Genomic DNA, 22,224 nt, shown 5'->3' on the forward strand with positions numbered 1-22,224 from the left:
ATCCACTACATCTCTATATAATTAAGTTTCCTCATATGTGAAATGCTGAGTACAATAATAGTACTCACAGAATAGTGTCATGGTAACAGTTAAATACAATGATGGGAGAAAGGACCTATAACAACTAATGTTAGATTAGCTCTTACTATCATACAGTAAGTACTCACTTAACGTCATTGATAGGTTCTTGGAAACTGACTTTAAGCAAAATGACATATAATAAAACCCGTTTTATCATAAGGCTAATTTGTACAGGAATTAATTTCTTATGGGATATTTCTTAATACAAAACATCACTAAAAAAGGACCCCATACTTCTAATGTTAACATAGAAATAAATATAAGTTATAAACACATGTAAGAAAGATTAATGAAAACAAGATTATTATTTACCAAATTATCCCAATTTAGGGTCATGGCCGGAGTCCATTCTGGCAGCCCAGGGCCAAGGTAAGCCCCTAGATAAGATGCTATCCCGATACAGGGCCAGGGCACTCTCACCACTCCCCCGACTCTCTCATACCAGGACTCTGTTGACATGCTGATTCACCTAATGTGCACAGCTTTGGGATGTGGGAAGAAACCTAAGGATCCAGAGAAAACCCATGTAGACGTGGGGAGAACATGCAAACTCCACACAGTGGCCCCAGCAGGAAGCCATTTTTTCCTTATAAATGTTATTAGAAACACTGTTCTTCAAGGACCTGCTGTACTTGTGGTTAAACTTGCATTAAACACTGCTATTCTAAAGTCATGCAACAAACCTACAGAGCACCTGAACTGCAGGTGAGTGAACCTTCCTAATAGAAGCCTGGAAGCACGGCTGCACCAAGGAGCAGTCCCCTGTTCATCTTAGATACTCATGAACACTGTGGATTCTTTCTTCCTTATCAAGTGTAAAAATACTTTAATTGTATAGATATCATAATGATAGAACATTATCCAAAGGCCACACTATTTTTAATTTAAATGTAATATTTTGAATAACCACACTCTTCTTTTGTTGAGGATATCTGTATCTGCATTGATGAGAGGTACTGGCTTGTAGTTTTCTTGTTTTGTTGTGTCCTTTTCCGGTTTTGCTATCAGGGTGATGCTGGACATGTAGCATGAGATTGGAAGAATTCCCTCTTCCTCAATTTTATGGAATAGTTTGAAAGGGTTAGTATTAGTTCTTTAAATATTTGTTAGGATTCAGCAGTGGGGTCACGAGGTCCTCAGTTTTTCTTTGATGAGGTACTTTTTGTTAAAGATTCAATCTCATTACTCATTAATAGCCTGTTAAGATTTTCTACCTTTTCATGATTCAATTCTTTTTTTTTTTTGAGACAGAGTCTCACTATGTCGCCCCTGGTAGAGTGCCATGGCATCACAGCTCACAGCAACCTCAAACTCTTTGGGCTTAAGCGATTCTCCTGCCTCAGGCTTCCAAGTAGCTGGGACTACAGGCGCCCGCCACAATGCCTGGCTATTTTTTGGCTGTAGTTGACATTGCTGTTTGGCAGGCCTGGGCTGGGCCACCTCTGGTGTGTGTGGCTACAGCCCTAGCTGCTTGAGCTACAGGCACCAAGCCTCATGATTCAATTTTGACAGGTTTTATGTGTCTAGGAATTTATCCAGTTTTTCTAGGTTTTTAAATTTGTTATTCCTAAGCCTTCTATGACCCTTTGTGTTTTCTTGATACCAATTACAATGCCTCCTTTTTCATTTCTCATTTACTTGAAACTTCTTTTTAGTTAGTCTTAGGTAGGGGTTTGTCAATTTTATTTTATTTTTTTGAGACAGAGTCTCACTCTGCGGCCCTGGCATTGAGTGTTGTGGCATCAGAGCTCACAGCAACCTCAAACTCTTGGGGTTCAAGTGATCCTCTTGCCTCAGCATCCCAAGTAGCTGGGACTACAAGCACCCACCACAATGCCTGGCTATTTTTTAGAGACAGAGTCTCTCACTCTTACTCAGACTAGTCTCAAACTCCTGAGCTCTGGTGATCAGGTGATTTAATCTGGTGATTAAATGACTCTTGGCCTCCCAGAGTGTTAGGATTATAGGCATGAGTCACCATGCCCGGCCTTTGGGGTTTTTTCATTGATCTTTCATATTTTATTGATCTCTTTTGCTCTGATCTTTATTATTTCTTTCCTCCTACTAATTTTAGGTTTAGCTTTTTTAGTTCCTAGAAGGTCTATGCTAGGTAGTTTGAGACCTTTCTTATTCTTTGTTGTAGGCGTTTATTGTATAAACTTCCCTCTTGCAACTGCTTTTACTGTATCCCATAAGTTTTGATATGTTGTTTCCATTTTCATTTGTCTCAAGAAATATTTTAACTTCCTCTTTAATTTCTTTGACTCATTCATTGTTTAGGAGTGTGTTGTTTAATTTCCATGTATTGGTATAGTTTTCATTGACTCCCCTGTTATTGATTTCTAATTTTAGTCCATACAGCCAGAATACTTGATATAATTTCATGCATTGAATTTTTAAAATTTGTTGCGATTAGTTTTGTCACCTTATATATGATCTAAGATGGAGAAAGTTCTATTTTCTGATGAGAAAAATGTGCATTCCTCAGCTCTTGGGTAGAATGTTCTCTAAGTGTCTGTTAAGTCCATTTGTTCTAAAGTGTGCTTTAACTCTGATGTTTCTTTGTTGATTTTTGGTGTGGATGGTCTGTCCAGATGTTCTGCCCATTGCCAAATGTGATGTGTTGTGGTCCACTACTCTTATTGTATTGCTGTATGATTGGCTTTTAAATGAAATTTCAAGAGTGAAGGTTTCCTGCAATTATTGTCTGGGGTTCTCATGCATAAGAGATATGAGGCTTTTATTCATTTGTATTTCCATAATAAAACCCATATTAAAAATATTCCGTGTACATTTTTTGATTTTCTTTCTCTTGCCACTCAATCTTGGATTGAATTCATTCTTCCCCTGTTGAATAATTGGGAAAGTCTCATTCTTCTTCCATTAAATGACTCTGGAGAGTATCAGAGACATTCCAGCCTATCACAACCTTCTACTACTTGAGATTGAGTTTTCCCTTACTTAAGACTTTACCCTGGATTTAAGTTCATAATTCACATACTTCCTGTTTTAACCACTGACCTTTTTCCTCAGATGAAATGGAGAATTTAAACATTTTTTTACACTTACAAATTTAAAAACTAAGAAATTTAACCAAGTAAATCTAGCATTTTTATTACTGTTATCCAATGGTACAGCTTACTGTGGCAAGATTAGGAACTGTGGTAAGAAGTCAAATTAATTTTTTTTTTTTGTAGAGACAGAGTCTCACTTTATGGCCCTCGGTAGAGTGCCGTGGCCTCACACAGCTCACAGCAACCTCCAACTTCCGGGCTCAAGCGATTCTCTTGCCTCAGCCTCCCGAGTAGCTGGGACTACAGGCGCCCACCACAACACCCGGCTATTTTTTGGTTGCAGTTTGGCTGGGGCCGGGTTTGAACCTGCCACCCTCGGTATATGGGGCCGGTGCCTTACTGAGTGAGCCACAGGCGCGGCCCAGAAGTCAAATTAATTTTGAAATTTACATGATGTGTATGTTTGTGTGTTCTCACATATTCATGTATAACAAAACGAATCACCAGAAAGACTAATTTATTTAATTAAACATTTTTTTGTCCATATGTCACCCTCAGAAAAGTACTGTGGCATCACAGCTTACAGCAACCTCAAATTCTTGGGCTTAAGCGATTCTCTTGCCTCAGCCTCCCAAGAAGCTGGGACTATAGGTGTTCACCACGACACCTGTCTATTGTTGTTATTTTTGCAGTTGTTATTGTTGTTTGGCAGGTCTAGGCTTGGTTTGAACCCACCAGTGCCAGTATATGTGGCAGGTGCCCTAGCCACTGAGCTATGGGCACCAAGCCTAATTTATTTTTGAAAGTAATAGGTGTTCAGGTTTCAGTGAGAAAGCCCACTAGAGTAAAGTTTTATAAAACTCTCTCTGTAAAGTGCCAGAGAGGAAATATATATATATTTTTTGTAGAGACAGAGACAGAGTCTCACTTTGTCACCCTCAGTAGAGTGCTGTGGTGTCACAGCTCACAACAACCTCCAGGTCTTGGGCTTAGATGATTCTCTTGCCTCAGCCTCCTCAGTAGCTGGGACTACGGGTGCCCACCACTGCACCCAGCTATTCTTTTGTTGCAGTTTGGCCAGGGCCAGGTTTGAACCCGCCACCCTCGGTATATGGCGTTGGCGCCCTACTCACTGAGCCACAGGTGCTGCCCCAGAGAGGAAATATTTTAGGCTTTATGGGTCACACACATTTCTGTCATATATTCTTGTTATTTATAATCCTTTAAAAGTCATTCTTAGCTCAGGGGTCCACCAGGACAGGACATTTTCCTCTTTGCTGCTATAGAGGATCATTTCAGCTAATGCAGTATTCCCCAACATTTTTGGTATCAGGCACTAGTTTCATGGAAGACAATTTTTCCACAGGTTGGGGGTAGGTGTGATTTTGATATGAGTCTGCAAGCATTTGACTGTGGTCATGGTTTGTCTGTGTAGTCAAACCTCTCTGCTAATGATAATCTGTATTTGTAGCTGCTCCCCAGCCCTAGCATCATGGCCTCAGCTCCACCTCAGATTGGCAGGCATTAGATTCTCATAAGGAGAATGCAACAGATCCCTTGCCTGCACAGTCTATAGTAGGGTTCATGGTCCTATGAGAATCTAGTGCCACCACTGATCTGATAGGAGGCAGAGCTCAGGCAGTGGTACGAGTGATGGGGAGCGGCTGTAAAGCTTACCCACTGCTCACCTCCTGCTGTGCAGCCAGGTTCCTGCCAGGCCATGCACAGACTAGCCTGTGGCCCAGAGCTTGGGACCACAGGAGTGGTGGAATTAGTATAATCTCTTCTCAAAGCAATAGTGGCTACTTTTTCTACTATACATAACCACAAGAATCAAAATGTGAGTCTGGCTAACACAAATTATAAGGTTCTGACAATTTTGCTTCTAGGTGCCTCTGACAGAAGCTTTTAACTGGTTAAGTATTTAAATACCTAGGTTAAACAATGCTCCATAAGACGTCTCATGGATGACTCAGTGGTTCCGTATTTCCCTCGTGCACTATGTATACCCCAAGGCATTCACATACTCCACCCTGAGAGCTAGAAATGTATCTGCTTGAGAAGGTCTGACTTTCTCTGTGATAAGATGGAGCCAGTGGATGGGGAGGAGGTCTCTACTATGCTAATGGAAAAGAGAAGGTTGTCTGCCTGTAACATTGGGTTTTATATCTTGCTCTGAAACATTTGATAGATTTAGATTTCCCAGGGATAGTAAATTATCCTCAATTGGGGTGTTTATGATCTATGAAAGACAAAAATTATATAATTACTCAGTGGGTTTTATCATGGCTGCTAAATTAATTTTGGGTTAATCTCCTATCTGGGAAAATTAAATAGACTGCTAATGCTCTCTCATGATTTAAAGGATCAAAAAAACAACAAGAGCTAACCAGAGGGGTGGGAAAAGCAAATAGAATCACTTTGCTGTTTCTGTGAAAGACACGAATCCAGGGCTTATGACTCCTAGACCACTGAAGGTAGCTCTTGGACTTAAACTTCAAGAAGGAGCAACTGCAGGTGTGAAGTGCAATATAAAACCTGGAAGTGTTTGTCTGGCTGTGGCTGTTGGCCATGTGAAGATGACAGATGATGAGCTGGTGTACAACATCCACCTGGCTGTTAACTTCTTGGTGTCATTGCTTAAGAAAAATTGGCAGAACGTCCGGGCTTTGTACATTAAAAGCCCCATGGGCAAGCCCCAGCGCCTGTATTAAGGCACATTGTAATAAACCCTAATGATGCCAAAAAAACCCAAAAAACTTGGAAGTGTGTCTACTTTCTTAAAACAAAGGTTCTTAATACATTTTCTAGCTCCACACCCCCCAGAAGCAGGACACACTGGGCCCCCACCTGTATTACAGTAAGAACTGTGTGGGATCTTCAAATCTGGTGAGGAGCGGCTTCCAGAGGGTCTTTTTATTTTTCTCCAAGGGAGTTAGCCCTCCCTCCAACTCTTCACACTGGCTGAGATTTGCTGGATTGGAGGTGAGAGACTGATTATGTGATCTCAGAATGGAAATTAAATTATTTTTCCTAGTACAAATATCATGGTTTAATTGGCTAGGACATGGATGAGTCAAAAACATGCTGGTTCACTGAGTAAAGTCTTAAATTTAGACCAAGAAGGGCCCCTAGAGATCATTCAACTGATTTCTTTTCCTGGACCCAACAAGTTTGACTTGGCCAAGGTCACACGGCTTGGCAGAGCTGGGACTAGAACCTGTGTTTCTAGACTCCTGGTATGAAGTTCATTTCACTGCATCACAATGCAGGTTAATTTGCTCCAGCAGTGACAGCTCATAATGTCACTCTGTCAACCTATCTGACTGTCAATCATAAGAGGGTACTGAGAGCATATGAGTGACTCAATACCAATCTGTGGCTGGTAGAGAAAAAACACAGAGATATAGCTCAGAGCATATGAGTACTCTGCTCATCTTTGGTCAGAAATCCCATTCCTATTCATGAAGGAGAATAGCACCATGATTATCAAGGTGCCCAATTCTAATCTAAGATCTATAATTTCTGGTCAATACATTCATAAAATAATCAATTCACGAAATTTTTATAATTAGCCACTCAAGTTTTCTATTTTGTGGCTTTCAATGAAAGAAAATCCATTCAGTGTGCCAAAATGCACACTAGTTGGCAGAATTTTCTAATAGTGACAATCATCTGCAAATAATATATATTAACTATAAATTAAGATTTCATGTGTTAGCTTTGCCTAAAAGTGAGGTATGCTGGCAATATCAAAAATCGTTTAAAGGTTATTTGAAATCCAGCTCAAAGAATAAGTATCATGGGATGAAAAGATACCTAACTTCTTCAAGTTAAAGAAGGTCATTGCTGGTGCAGAGGAGGGATACACAAATTACACTAGAACCACTGAGAAATGATTTCTTGGCTAATTTTCACAGCATTTCTGTTGACAGAACAATATGAATATTGGTCCCAGTTATTAGTATTTCCCCAAAACCTGAATCTCTGTGAGCTGGGAGATGCCACATTATTTCAGTATAACCAAGATAAGAATTTCAGTTTGAGATTATAATCTGGAATTCTTAGTTCTAAAATGTATATCTGGAAATTTAAGGAAGTCCTTTTTATATTATTGAAACTATTTCAGAGAGATTAAAGATGGCGGCCGAGTAACAGCTTCCCTGCAACTGGGAACAGCAAGTCTGGGGAGACAAGACTCCAGGCATCTCTGGCCGGTGGGATCTGCCTATAATCATCCCTTTGAGGATACAGGGAGCCAGCAAGGGACTTCTGGACCCCAAGAGGAGGACAAAAACAGTGGAAAACTGGCAAGTGGTTGTGTGTGTTCGATCGACCTAATCACACCGGCAACCGTAAGTACAAGCAGCAGTGAGACTGCAAACCGCAAAGGCCTTACCTGTGAACTGTTTCGGTGTTCTTGGACTTGGCACTCAGTTGAACTGCCTTGGGGAGAGCTTGAGCAGGAGTGTGGAGAACTTTGGGCATTGTTGGGGCCCCAGACTGAGCCACTGAGCTGGGCGCAGGAAGCCATTGTGAAAGAACTGCCCCGGCAAGCTCCGCCCTCAGGGTCTCAGAGCAAGGATTGGGTGGATCAAAGTAACCTACTGACTGAGCAACCTAAAGGCGGGGACTGAGCTGCCTTACAGCCTTAATCCTTAGGGGCAGAGTGAGACGGCTTTGGCACACTGGAGCCTTGGGCTGTTGCCCTGGTAGAGTGCGGTGATGTCACAGCTCATAGCAACCTCAAACTCCTGGGCTTGGCACAGCCCAGACCTCCATAAGAGCTGTGCAGCAACCCCCAACCGGTGACCCTCACCCACCGGGCCTCCACATTCCGTGACCAGGAACTGCGGGAGCCACGCAACTCTGCGTCCTCCCTCCTGTGTCCTCCCAGCTTCCACACTAGCCCGTTCATCTAGACAGGGACTCTGGTAGCTGCGTGCCCTTTGGAGCCCTCGCTGCCTCTGCGCAGAGCTCTTCTCCTGGCCAGAGACTGCTGGAGGCTTGGGCTCTCTGTGCCAAAGTCACTGGGCGCCTGGCACTCCCAGAACTGTGCGCACCACCCCCAGCCCTGTTGCTGGATCCGGGTGTGTCACAAACCGGAGCTGCTTCCACAACCAGAACTCCGTAGCTAGAGCAGCCCCAGAGGAACTAAACAGGGTCCCTCCCCACAAAGATCCAGCAACAATAGAGTGATCCTGCTGGGGTCTAATCTTGGAGAGACACCTCCCCAACTCTGAGGACAGCCAGAGGCAACGGTGAAAAACAATCATGAGGCGAAATCAACAGAAAAACTCTGGCAATATGAATAATCAGAGTAGATCAACACCTCCAAGGATCAATGGGGCAGAAACAGCACAAGACCCCATGCACAAACAAATAGCTGAGATGTCAGAAATTGAATTCAGGATCTGGATAGCAAATAAGATCGAATTAGAATTCCAAAAGTTATCTCAAGAATTCAACGGATTCAAAGACCAAATGACCAAAGATTTTGACACATTGAGACACGAAGTTGCATCCCTCAAAGATCTGAGAAACACAGTAGAATCCCTCAGTAACAGAATGGAGCAAACAGAAGAAAGGATTTCTGACATTGAAGACAAAGCTTTCGAATGCTCCCAAACCCTCAAAGAAGAAGAGAAATGGAGAGCAAAAACAGACCACTCTCTCAGAGAGCTCTTGGATAATTTGAAGAAAACCAATGTTCGTCTTATAGGGACCCCCAAAAGTGATGAAGTGGCTTCACAAGGCACAGAGTCTCTTCTCCATGAGATTATGAAGGAGAACTTTCCAGACATGCCAAGAGATTCCAAAATTCAGATAGCAGACAGTTTCAGAACTCCAGCACAACTCAACCCAAATAAGACATCCCCCAGACACATCATAATCAATTTCACTAAAGTTAATATGAAGGAGAAAATTCTGAAAGCTGCCAGACGAAAGAAAACCATTACCTACAAGGGGAAAAATATCAGAATAACTGCAGATCTCTCTGCTCAAACCTTTCAAGCTAGAAGACGATGGTCATCGACTTTTAATCTCCTAAAACAAAATAACTTTCAACCCAGGATCCTGTACCCAGCTAAACTGAGCTTCATTTATGACAGAGAAATTAAATACTTCAACGACATTCACATGTTGAAGAAATTTGCCACAACTAAACCAGCTCTCCAGGACATTCTTAGACCTATCCTCCATAAAGACCAGCGTAATTCTCCACCACAAAAGTAAACCCACCCAAAAAATTTTTGATCAAATTACAACTTCCACAGTCGCAAAAGGATTAAAAATGTCCATCGGTCTCTCGAAAGGCTTATCAATACTCTCAATTAATGTGAATGGTTTAAATTGTCCTCTAAAGAGGCATAGGTTGGCAGACTGGATACAAAAACTCAAGCCAGATATCTGCTGCATCCAAGAATCGCATCTTACATTAAAAGACAGATAGACTCAAGGTGAAGGGATGGTCATCTATATTCCAGGCAAATAGAAAGCAGAAAAAAGCAGGAGTTGCAATCCTGTTCGCAGACGCAATAGGCTTTAAACCAACCAAAATAATTAAGGATAAGGATGGACACTTCATATTTGTTAAAGGTAATACTCAATATGATGAGATCTCTATTATTAATATTTATGCACCCAAACACAACGCACCTCAATTTATAAGAGAAAACCTAACAGACATGAGCAACTCGATTTCCTCTACTTCCATAGTAGTTGGAGATTTTAACACCCCTTTAGCAGTCCTGGATAGATCCTCCAAAAAGAAGCTAAGCAAAGAAATTTTAGATTTAAGCTCAACCATTCAACATCTGGACTTAACAGACATCTACAGAACATTTCATCCAAACAAAACTGAATACACATACTTCTAATCAGCCCACGGAACATACTCCAAAATCGACCATATCCTAGGCCACAAATCTAACCTCAGCAAATTAAAAAAAATAGAAATTATTCCTTGCATTTTCTCAGACCATCATGGAATAAAAGTTGAACTAAATAACAACAGGAACCTGCATACCCATACAAAAACATGGAAGCTAAACAACCTTACGCTGAAGGATACATGGGTTATAGACGAGATTAAGAAGGAAATCACCATATTTTTGGAACAAAACAACAACCAAGACACGAATTACCAGAACCTCTGGGATACTGCAAAGGCAGTCCTAAGAAGGAAATTTATAGCACTGCAAGCCTTCCTCAAGAAAACGGAAGGAGAGGAAGTCAATAACTTAATGGAACATCTCAAGCAACTGGAGAAAGAAGAACACTTCAACCCCAAACGCAGCAGAAGAAAAGAAATAACCAAAATCAGAGCAGAATTAAATGAAATTGAAAACAAAAGAATTATACAACAGATCAATAAATCCAAAAGCTGGTTTTTTGAAAAGATCAATAAAATAGATAAACCTTTGGCCAACCTAACCAGGAAAAAAAGAGTAAAATCTCTAATTTCATCAATCAGAAATGGTAATGATGAAATAACAACAGACCCTTCAGAAATTCAAAAAATCCTTAACGAATACTACAAGAAACTCTACTGTCAGAAATATGAAAATCTGAAAGAAATCGACCAATACCTGGAAGCACGCCACCTACCAAGACTTAGCCAGAATGAAGTGGAAATGTTGAACAGGCCTATATCAAGTTCTGAAATAGCATCAACTATACAAAATCTCCCTAAAAAGAAAAGCCCAGGACCAGATGGCTTTACATCAGAATTCTACTGAACATTTAAAGAAGAACTAGTACCTATACTACTAAACCTCTTCCAAAATATAGAAAAAGAAGGAATATTACCCAGCACATTCTACGAAGCAAACCTCACCTTGATCCCCAAACCAAGGAAAGACCAAACAAGAAAAGAAAATTACAGACCAATATCACTAATGAATATAGATGCTAAAATACTCAACAGGATCCTAACAAACAGAATCCAACAACACATCAAAAAACTTATACACCATGACCAAGTCAGATTTATCCCAGGGTCTCAAGGCTAGTTCAATATATGTAAATCTATAAATGTAATTCAACACATAAACAAACTTAAAAATAAAGACCATATGATTCTTTCAATTGATACAGAAAAAGCTTTTGATAACATCCAACATCCCTTCATGATCAGAGTACTTAAGAAAATTGGTATAGAAGGGACATTTCTTAAACTAATAGAGGCCATCTACAGCAAACCCACAGCCAATATCGTATTGAATGTAGTTAAGTTGAAATCATTTCCACTTAGATCAGGAACCAGGCAAGGTTGCCCATTGTCTCCATTGCTCTTTAACATTGTAATGGAAGTTTAGCCATTGCAATTAGGGAAGAAAAGGCGATCAAGGGTATCCACATAGGGTCAGAAGAGATCAAACATTCACTCTTCGCAGATGATATGATCGTGTATCTGGAAAACACTAGGGATTCTACTACAAAACTTTTAGAAGTGATCAAGGAATATAGCAATGTCTCAGGCTACAAAATCAACACCCATAAATCTGTAGCCTTTATATATACCAACAATAACCAAGCCTAACAAACAGTCAAGGACTCTATTCCTTTCACAGTAGTGCCAAAGAAGATGAAATATTTGGGAGTATACCTAACAAAGGACGTGAAAGATCTCCACAAAGAGAACTATGAAACTCTAAGAAAAGAAATAGCTGAAGATGTTAACAGATGGAAAAACATACCATGCTCATGGCTGGGAAGAATCAACATTGTTAAAATGTCCATACTGCCCAAAGCAATATATAATTTTAATGCAATTCCTATTAAAGCTCCATTGTCATACTTTAAAGATCTTGAAAAAATAACACTTCGTTTTATATGGAATCAGAAAAAACCTCGAATAGCCAAAACATTACTGAGCAATAAAAACAAAACAGGAGGAATCATGCTACCAGACCTGAGACTGTACTATAAATCCATAGTGATCAAAACAGCATGGTACTGGCACGAAAGCAGAGAAGTAGATGTCTGGAACAGAATAGAGAACCAAGAGATGGATCCAGCTGCTTACCATTATTCGATCTTTGACAAGCCAATTAAAAACATTCAGTGGGGAAAAGATTCCCTATGTAACAAATGGTGCTGGGTAAACTGGCTGGCAACCTGTAGAAGATTGAAACTGGACCTACACCTTTCACCATTAACTAAGATAGACTCTCACTGGATAAAAGATTTAAACTTAAAACATGAAACTATAAAAATACTTGAAGAAAGTGCAGGGAAAACTCTTGAAGGAATTGGCCTGGGTGAATATTTTATGAGGAGGACTCCCCAGGCAATTGAAGCAGTATCAAAAATACACTACTGGGACCTGATCAAACTAAAAAGCCTCTGTACAGCCAAGAACATAGTGAGTAAAGCAAGCAGACAGCCCTCAGAATGGGAGAAAATATTTGCAGGTTATACCTCCGATAAAGATCTAATAACCAGAATGCACAGAGAACTCAAACGTATTAACAAGAAAAGAATACGTGACCCCATCTCAGGGTGGGCAAGGGACTTAAAGAGAAACTTCTCTAAAGAAGACTGACGCAAGATCTACAAACACATGAAAAAAAGTTCATCATCCTTAATCATCAGAGAAATGCAAATCAAAACTACTCTGAGATATCACCTAACCCCAGTAAGAGTAGCCCACATAACAAAATCCCAAAACCAGAAATGTTGGCGTGGATGTGGAGGAAAGTGCACACTTCTACACTGCTGGTGGGAATGCCCACTAATACCTTCCTTCTGGAAGGATGTTTGAAGAATACTTAGAAACCTAAAAATAGACCTGCCATTTGATCCTATAATTCCTTTACTAGGTTTATACCCAGAAGACCAAAAGTCACAATATAACAAAGACATCTGTACCAGAATGTTTATTGCAGCCCAATTCATAATTGCTAAGTCATGGAAGAAGCCCAAGTGCCCATGGACCCACGAATGGACTAGCAAATTGTGGTACATGTATACCATGGAATACTATGCAGCCTTAAAGAAAGATGGAGACTTTACCTCTTTCATGTTTACATGGATGGAGCTGGAACATATTCTTCTTAGCAAAGTATCTCAGGAATGGAAGAAAAAGTATCCAATGTACTCAGCCCTACTATGAAGCTAAATTATAGCTTTCACGAAGACTATAACCCAACTACAGCACAGGACTATGGGGAAAGGGCCAAGGAAGGGGAAGGGAGGGGGGAGGTTTTGGTGGAGGGAGGGCAATGGGTGGGGCCACATCTATGGTGCATCTTATAATGTGTATAGGCGATTGCACTAATGTACACAGCTATGATTTAACAATAAAAAAAGAATAAAATCACTAGTCAAATTGTAAGCACTCAATAGCTACATGTGGTTAGTGTCTGCCATAGTGGATGGCACAGATGTAGAACATGGCCATCATTTCAGAAAGTACTATTGGACATTGCCATGAGAGAGGATCCCCATTATTTTCTATTACAGTGGTAGGCAAACATTTTTCTGTAAATGTTACTATTTACAGAAAAATGTTTGCCAACTAACTATCCAGTTACTATTTTAGGCTTTGAAGACCACAGGGCTTTATTACAACTACTCAAACTGGCCATGATAGCATGAAAGCAGGATAGACAACACGGGCTCAGCGCCTCTGGCTCAAGTGGCTATGGCTCCAGCCACATACATCTGAGCTGGTGGGTTCGAATCCAGCCTGGGCTTGCCAAACAACAAAGATTGCTGCAAGCAAAAAATAGCTGGGCATTGTGGCAGGTGCCTGTAGTCCCAGATACTTGGGAGGCAGAGGCAGGAGAATCGATTGAGCCCAGGAATTGGAGGTTGCTGTGAGCTGTGATACCACAGCACTCTACCCATGGTGACAGCTTGAGGCTCTGTCTCAAAAAAAAAAAAAAAAAGAAAGAAAAAAAGGATAGACAACACATACATAAGTGAGCATGGCTGTGTTCCAGTAAAATTTTATTTAGAAAAAGAAAGGGCAGTGAGTCAGATTTGACCTGCCCATCAGTTTGGTTTGCTTACCCTTCCTGGACCACATCATCCTCTTTGTTTCCATCCCAGCACTAAGCATTTTGTAATTATTTCTTTCTTGTTTATTGTCTGTCTCCCCACATGAGACTCTGAGCTCCATGAAGGCAGAGCCCATGTCAATTTTGCTTATTGATGTGAATCCACCGCTGATATTGGTGCATACTTGACAAGCACTTGTTGACTGACCGAATGAATAGGGATGTTGCCATTTATTGGACTAGGAAAGGCCAGAGAGGGATCAGTTTTGAGAAAGCATGATAATTTCCCTTAGGGACATGCTAGTGTTATTGTAATCTATTATTTTTATTACTCCCTTTCACCTCTAGCCTTCTTTAAAATGTGACTAGATTTGAAATCGGTGATGTTTTTCAGAGAAATGCTTTTCAGACTCACTCCCTAGGAGGCTGCAATTAAAGGCCCAGCCACGGGGTAGATTCCCTGGAATATCAGTCACCAGCTGAAGGAGCAGGAAGAAGATTTAGGCCTGGCCTGCCCCTCCTGCACATTTGTCAGTGTTGGCTCCAAGAACTCAGATTCCTTTCCCATTCTGTCTGAGCTGAGCTGAATGAGAAAGATCAGACTCAGGAGTTACTTAATGCAGAATTTTAAAAATCCCAGTCATTCATGTGTCCCCTACACTGTTTTTCCTGCATTTCCCTACCACCTACAAACATATTTACTTAATATTTTCAGTTCTAAATTCAAAAATTAAATTCGAATCACTCTTTGCTCGAATAAACTCCAGTGGCTTTCCATCACAGAGTGGATTTCAGGGCTCTTACCACACCCTACAAGGCCTTCTGTCATCTAGGCCCTGGCTACTGCTCTGACCTCATTTCTGCCTTTCATCCAGTCACACTGATCTCGGCGTACTCACCGAACATTCCAAGCAAGCTGCTATCTCCAATCTGTGGCTCAAGCTATCTAGAAGGCTTTGCTTCTCATGTATCACCCCTCAGAAAGCCCTTTCCTGCTGAGTTACATAAAATGGCACCTCTCTTTACACTCCCCAATAAATTTTAGATTCAACTAGAATAATTTCACACACATGCACTGTCAGAATATTGATTGGGTTTATATTTCTAGAGTAATTTGAGAGAACTGACATTTTTATAATATTGAGTCTTCTGGCTGTACATTTTTTTTTTTTTTTGAGACGGAGTCTCAGTTTGTCAGCCTCGGCAGAGTGCCAAGGGGTCACGGCTTATAGCAACCTCCAACTACGGGGCTTGGGCCATTCTCTTGCCTCAGCCTCCCCAGTAGCTGGGACTATAGGCGCCTGCCACAACACCCAGCTATTTTTTTGTTGCAGTTTGTCCGTGGCCGGGTTCAAACCTGCCACCCTTGGTGTGTGGGGCCAGCGCCCTATTCACTGACCCACAGGTGCCGCCCTCTTGCTGTACATGTTATATCTGATTTGTTTAGGTCTTCTGTTTTTCATTAAAGTTTCTGAAACTTTCTACATAAAAACTAGGTGAATATCTTTTATTATGTTTGTTCTAACATGTATACAATTGTGTTGCCTTTTTAAAGGAGGGCATCATTCTAAAAACATCACATCACACTAAAAAATGTTTGCTATAATCCCATTTTTCATTTTTTTTTACATTGAACTTTATTTATTTATTTATTTATTTATTTATTTTTTATTGTTGGGGATTCATTGAGGGTACAATAAGCCAGGTTACACTGATTGCAATTGTTAGGTAAAGTCCCTCTTGCAATCATGTCTTGCCCCCATAAAGTGTGACACACACCAAGGCCTCACCCCCCTCCCTCCTCCCCTCTTTCTGCTTCCCCCCCATAACCATAATTGTCATTAATTCTCCTCATATCAAAATTGAGTACATAGGATTCATGCTTCTCCATTCTTGTGATGCTTTACTAAGAATAATGTCTTCCACGTCCATCCAGGTTAATACGAAGGATGTAAAGTCTCCATTTTTTTAATGGCTGAATAGTATTCCATGGTATACATATACCACAGCTTGTTAATCCATTCCTGGGTTGGTGAGCATTTAGGCTGTTTCCACATTTTGGCGATTGTAAATTGAGCTGCAATAAACAGTCTAGTACAAGTGTCCTTATGATAAAAGGATTTTTTTTCCTTCTGGGTAGATGCCCAGTAATGGGATTGCAGGATCGAATGGGAGGTCTAGCTTGAGTGCTTTGAGGTTTCTCCATACTTCCTTCCAGAAAGGTTGTACTAGTTTGCAGTCCCACCAGCAGTGTAAAAGTGTTCCCTTCTCTCCACATACACGCCAGCATCTATAGTTTTGAGATTTTGTGATGTGGGCCATTCTCACTGGGGTTAGATGATATCTCAGGGTTGTTTTGATTTGCATTTCTCTAATATATAGAGATGATGAACATTTTTTCATGTGTTTGTTAGCCATACGTCTGTCGTCTTTAGAGAAAGTTCTATTCATGTCTCTTGCCCATTGATATATGGGATTGTTGGCTTTCTTCATGTGGATTAATTTGAGTTCTCTATAGATCCTAGTTATCAAGCTTTTGTCTGATTGAAAATATGCAAATATCCTTTCCCATTGTGTAGGTTGTCTCTTTGCTTTGGTTATTGTCTCCTTAGCTGTACAGAAGCTTTTCAGTTTAATGAAGTCCCATTTGTTTATTTTTGTTGTTGTTGCAATTGCCATGGCAGTCTTCTTCATGAAGTCTTCCCCCAGGCCAATATCTTCCAGTGTTTTTCCTATGCTTTCTTGGAGGATTTTGATTGTTTCATGCCTTAAGTTTAAGTCCTTTATCGATCTTGAATCAATTTTTGTGAGTGGGGAAAGGTGTGGGTCCAGTTTCAGTCTTTTACATGTAGACATCCAGTTCTCCCAACACCATTTATTGAATAGGGAGTCTTTCCCCCAAGGTATGTTCTTGTTTGGTTTATCAAAGATTAGGTGGTTGTAAAATGTTAGTTTCATTTCTTGGTTTTCAATTCGATTCCAAGTGTCTATGTCTCTGTTTTTGTGCCAGTACCATGCTGTCTTGAGCACTATGGCTTTGTAGTACAGACTAAAATCTGGTATGCTGATGCCCCCAGCTTTATTTTTGTTACAGAGAACTGCCTTAGCTATACGGGGTTTTTTCTGGTTCCATACAAAACACAGAATCATTTTTTCCAAATCTTGAAAGTACGATGTTGGTATTTTGATAGGAATGGCATTGAATAGGTAGATTGCTTTGGGAAGTATAGACATTTTAACAATATTGATTCTTCCCATCCATGAGCATGGTATGTTCTTCCATTTGTTAATATCCTCTGCTATTTCCTTTCTGAGGAGTTCATAGTTTTCTTTATAGAGGTCCTTCACCTCTTTCGTTAGGTATATTCCTAGGTATTTCATTTTCTTTGAAACTATGGTGAAGGGAGTTGTGTCCTTAATTAGCTTCTCATCTTGACTGTTATTGGTGTACACAAAGGCTACTGACTTGTGGACATTGATTTTATATCCTGAAACATTACTGTATTTTTTGATGACTTCTAGGAGTCTTGTGGTTGAGTCTTTGGGGTTCTCTAAGTATAAGATCATGTCGTCAGCAAAGAGGGAGAGTTTGAGCTCTTCTGCTCCCATTTAGATTCCCTTTATTTCCTTGTCTTGCCTAATTGTATTGGCTAGAACTTCCAGCACTACGTTGAGCAGTAAAGGTGACAGAGGACAACCTTGTCTGGTTCCAGTTCTAAGAGGAAAAGCTTTGAGTTTTACTCCATTCAGTAAAATATTGGCTGTGGGTTTGTCATACATAGCTTCAATCAGTTTTAGAAATGTGCCACCTATGCCTATACTCTTCAGTGTTCTAATTAGAAAAGGATGCTGGACTTTATCAAATGCTTTTTCTGCATCTATTGAGAGGATCATGTGATCTTTATTTTTGCCTCTGTTAATATGGTGGATAACGTTTATAGACTTGCGTATGTTAAACCAGCCTTGCATACCTGGGATGAAGCCTGCTTGATCATGATGAATGACTATTTTGATGATAAGCTGTAATCTATTGGCTAGGATTTTGTTGAGAATTTTTGCGTCTATATTAATGAGTGAGATTGGTCTGAAATTCTCCTTTTTGTTTGGGTCTTTTCCTGGTTTTGATATCAGGGTGATGTTTGCTTCATAGAATGTGTTGGGGAAGATTCCTTCTTTCTCAATTTTTTGGAATAATTTCTGCAGTACAGGAATAAGTTCTTCCTTGAAGGTTTGATAGAATTCTGGAGTGAAGCCATCTGGACCAGGGTATTTTTTGGTTGGAAGATTTTTTATTGTTTCTTTGATCTCAGTGCTTGAAATTGGTCTGTTCAGGAGGTCTATTTCTTCCTGGCTGAGTCTAGAGAGAGGGTGTGATTCCAAATATTGATCCATTTCTTTCACATTGTCAAATTTCTGGGCATAGAGTTTCTGGTAGTATTCAGAGATGATCTCTTGTATCTCTGTGGGATCAGTTGTTATTTCCCCTTTATCATTTCTGATTGAGGTTACTAGAGATTTTACTTTTCTATTCCTCGTTAGTCTGGCCAATGGTTTATCTATTTTATTTATTTTTTCAAGAAACCAACTCCTTGTTTCATTAATTTTCTGAATGATTCTTTTGTTTTCAATTTCATGGATCTCTGATTTGATTTTGGATATTTCTTTTCTTCTACTGAGTTTAGGCTTAGATTGTTCTTCTTTTTCCAATTCCATAAGATCTCTTGTGAGATTGTTGATGTGCTCTCTTTCTGTTTTTCGAACGTAGGCATCTAAAGCGATGAATTTTCCTCTCAAAACTGCTTTTGCAGTATGCCACAGGTTTTGGTAGCTTGTGTCTTCATTGTTGTTATGCTCAAGGAAGTTAATGATTTCCTGTTTTATTTCTTCCTGCACCCATCTGTTATTCAACAGAAGATTGTTTCATTTCCATGCCTTTGGGTGGGGTCGAGCATTTTTGTTAGAGTTGAGTTCCACCTTTAGTGCCTTATGGTCTGAGAAGATACAAGGTAAAATTTCAATTCTTTTGATTCTGTTGATATTTGTTTTGTGTTCCAGGATATGATCAATTTTGGAGGATGTTCCATGGGGTGATGAGAAGAATGTATATTCTTTATCTTTGGGATGGAGTGTTCTATATGTGTCTATCAAGAACAGTTGTTCTAGGGTCTCATTTAAATCTCTTATATCTTTGTTTAATTTCTGTTTAGAGGATCTGTCCAGCTCTGTAAGAGGAGTGTTAAGGTCCCCTGTTATTATGGTATTATCAGATATCATATTGCTCAGACTGAGTAAGGTCTGTTTCAAGAATCTGGGAGCATTTAAATTGGGTGCATAAATATTTAGAATTGAAATGTCTTCTTGTTGTATTTTTCCCTTGACCAATATAAAGTGACCATCTTTGTCTTTTTTGACTTTAGTTGCTTTAAATCCACATGTATCTGAAAATAAGATTGCAACTCCTCTTTTCTTCTGAATTCCATTTGCCTGAGAAATTGTCTTCCAACCCTTGACTCGGAGCCTTAATTTGTCTTTTGAAGCCAGGTGTGTTTCTTGCAGACAGCAAATGGATGGCATGTGTTTTTTAATGCCGTCAACCAATCTATGTCTCTTCAGTGGGGGATTCAAGCCATTAACATTTATTGAGATAATTGATAAGTGTGGTAGTATTCGATTCGTCTTATTTGGTGAGAGTCCATTGCTTAGTTTTATCTTTTGCATCAGTGTGGAGGATAGGTTCTGTCCTTTAATTTCTGAGTTCTTACTTTGCTGCTGATCCATTGTGGTGGTCAGTGTGCAGAACAGGTTGAAGTATTTCCTGTAGAGCTGGTCTTGTTGTGGCGAATTTCCTCATTGTTTGTATATCCGTAAATGATTTGATTTCTCTGTCAATTTTTAAGCTTATCTTAGCAGGGTACAGAATTCTGGGCTGGGAATTGTTCTGTTTAAGTAGATTAAAGGTAGATGACCATTGTCTTCTTGCTTGGAAAGTTTCATTAGAGAAGTCTGCGGTCACTCTGATGCATTTGCCCCTGTAGGTCAACTGGCGCTTACTCCTGGCAGCTTGCAGAATCTTTTCTTTTGTCTTGACTTTGGACAGGTTCATCGCAATGTGTCTTGGAGAAGCTCGGTTAGATTTGAGGTGACCTGGGGTCCGATATCCCTCTGAAAGCAGTGTGTCAGAATCTTTGGTGATATTTGGGAAATTTTCTTTTATAATATTCTCTAGTATGGCTTCTATTCCTCTGGGGCATTCTTCCCGTTCTGGAATTCCTATAAGTCGTATGTTGGAACGCTTCATAAAGTCCCATAATTCTGACAGTGAACGTTCTGCTTTCTCTCTCTTCTTTTCTGCCTCTTTTACTATCTGAGTTATCTCAAGAACTTTGTCTTCTACCTCTGAAATTCTTTCTTCTGCATGGTCTAACCTGTTGCTGATACTTTCCATTGCATCTTTAAGTTCCCTAATTGACTGTTTCATTTCCTTCAGCTCTGCCATATCCTTTTTATATTCTTCATATCATTCATCTCTTCTTTGATTCTGTTTTTGGATTTCCGTTTGGTTATTTTCCACTTTATTAGCAGTTTCCTTCATTGTTTCCATCATTTCTTTCATTGTTTTCAACATGTGTATTCTAAATTCACTTTCTGTCATTCCTAACATTTCTTTATAGGTGGAATCTTCTGCAGTAGCTACCTCATGGTCCCTTCGCGGGGTTGTTCTGGACTGGTTCTTCATGTTGCCTGGAGTTTTCTGCTGATTCTTCCTCATGAGTGGTTTTCTTTTATCTGTTTCCTTGCCCTAATTTTCCTTTCACTTCCTCTTGCTCTTTAAGTTCTCGTGCCTGTGGACTAAGGGTTACAGGACCAGAAGGGTGAGAAGGTTGAAGAGCAAAAAAGGGATGAAAGAAAGGAGGACCAAGTGTTAAGCCCCATATGCCGAGGGTGGCGAGTTCAAACCCGGCCCCGGCTAAACTGCAACAAAAAAATAGCTGGGCGTTGTGGCGGGCGCCTGTAGTCCCAGCTACTCGGGAAGCTAAGGCAAGAGAATCGCGTAAGCCCAGGAGTTGGAGGTTGCTGTGAGCCGTGTGACGCCACGGCACTCTACCGAGGGCGGTACAGTGAGACTCTGTCTCTACAAAAAAAAAAAAAAAAAATAGAGAAAGGAGAGGGGGTGGGTAAAAGGAATATTGACAAAAAGAAGAGAGGCACAGAAAGAGGGAGACAGAGCAATATAGGTGTACAGTAGGGTACTTTGATACAACCTTAATAAAAAACCACCTTCTGGGGGTGCCCAGTTGGGTCGTTCCGTTGAGGTCAGCAGCTCTTTGCTAACCTGATCAGACACAGTACCCCACCTCCACCAAGTAGAGAGGAAAGACAAAAATGCTATAAATCAAACCAAAACAAGCAAACAGAAAACTTTACAGGATAAAATTGGGTGGAAAACCAAATAATAGCGGTAGAAACACTAACAAAAATGAAGTTCTATTTATTGAAATAGGCAGCAATGGGAAATTATAATTAAACTAGAAAAATTGAGAAAGAAAAAGGATCTGTATGGAAAAGGTTGAACTTAAAAAACAAAACAACATCAACAATATCAAAATAAACAAAAAAAACAACCAAACCAAAAAAAAAAAAACACAACCAAAAACAAAGCAATATGTATATGTTATTGAGTATTGTCTGGGCAACATGTGGTCTTCTGGGGTATGAGATGTTAATCACAGTTCTGATATGACTGGAGGCTGCTAGTTTCTCAAACCCCAGCAGGTAGACACCCTAAATCTCTCTTCAGCCCACTTAAAAGGCACTTTGAACTTGTTCACTGGCTGAGCAGAAGCTTTCCCAGGGAAGTGCTTGTCGCTGGAATCACTGCTGAAGTGGCTATCCACTTACCCTGTGTGCCAAAACTGGTCTCCCTCTGCCCCCGAGGGTTAGGGCTGCAAGGCGGCTCAGACCCCGCCCTTAGGCTACTTGGTCACTGGGTTACCAGCTCCCACCCAAATCTAGCTCTGCAACCCTGAGGGCGGAGCTTGCCGGGGCCGATCGCTCACAATGGCTGCCTGTGACCCAGAGCCAAACACTATTAGCTCCGTCTGGCTCAGCGGCTCAGACTG

The 22,224-nt window shown here is 40.4% G+C and overlaps 1 protein-coding gene across 1 annotated transcript in view; it reads right to left on the reverse strand.

Annotated features, from left to right (window-relative positions):
* The window catches only part of DNAH11 (dynein axonemal heavy chain 11), a 389,834-nt gene that overhangs the window by 63,177 nt on the left and 304,433 nt on the right, over positions 1–22,224 (reverse strand). The gene's annotated exons all lie outside the window — the stretch shown is intronic.

This window comes from Nycticebus coucang, chromosome 11, assembly GCF_027406575.1.
Source record: "Nycticebus coucang isolate mNycCou1 chromosome 11, mNycCou1.pri, whole genome shotgun sequence".
NCBI lineage: Eukaryota > Metazoa > Chordata > Mammalia > Primates > Lorisidae > Nycticebus > Nycticebus coucang.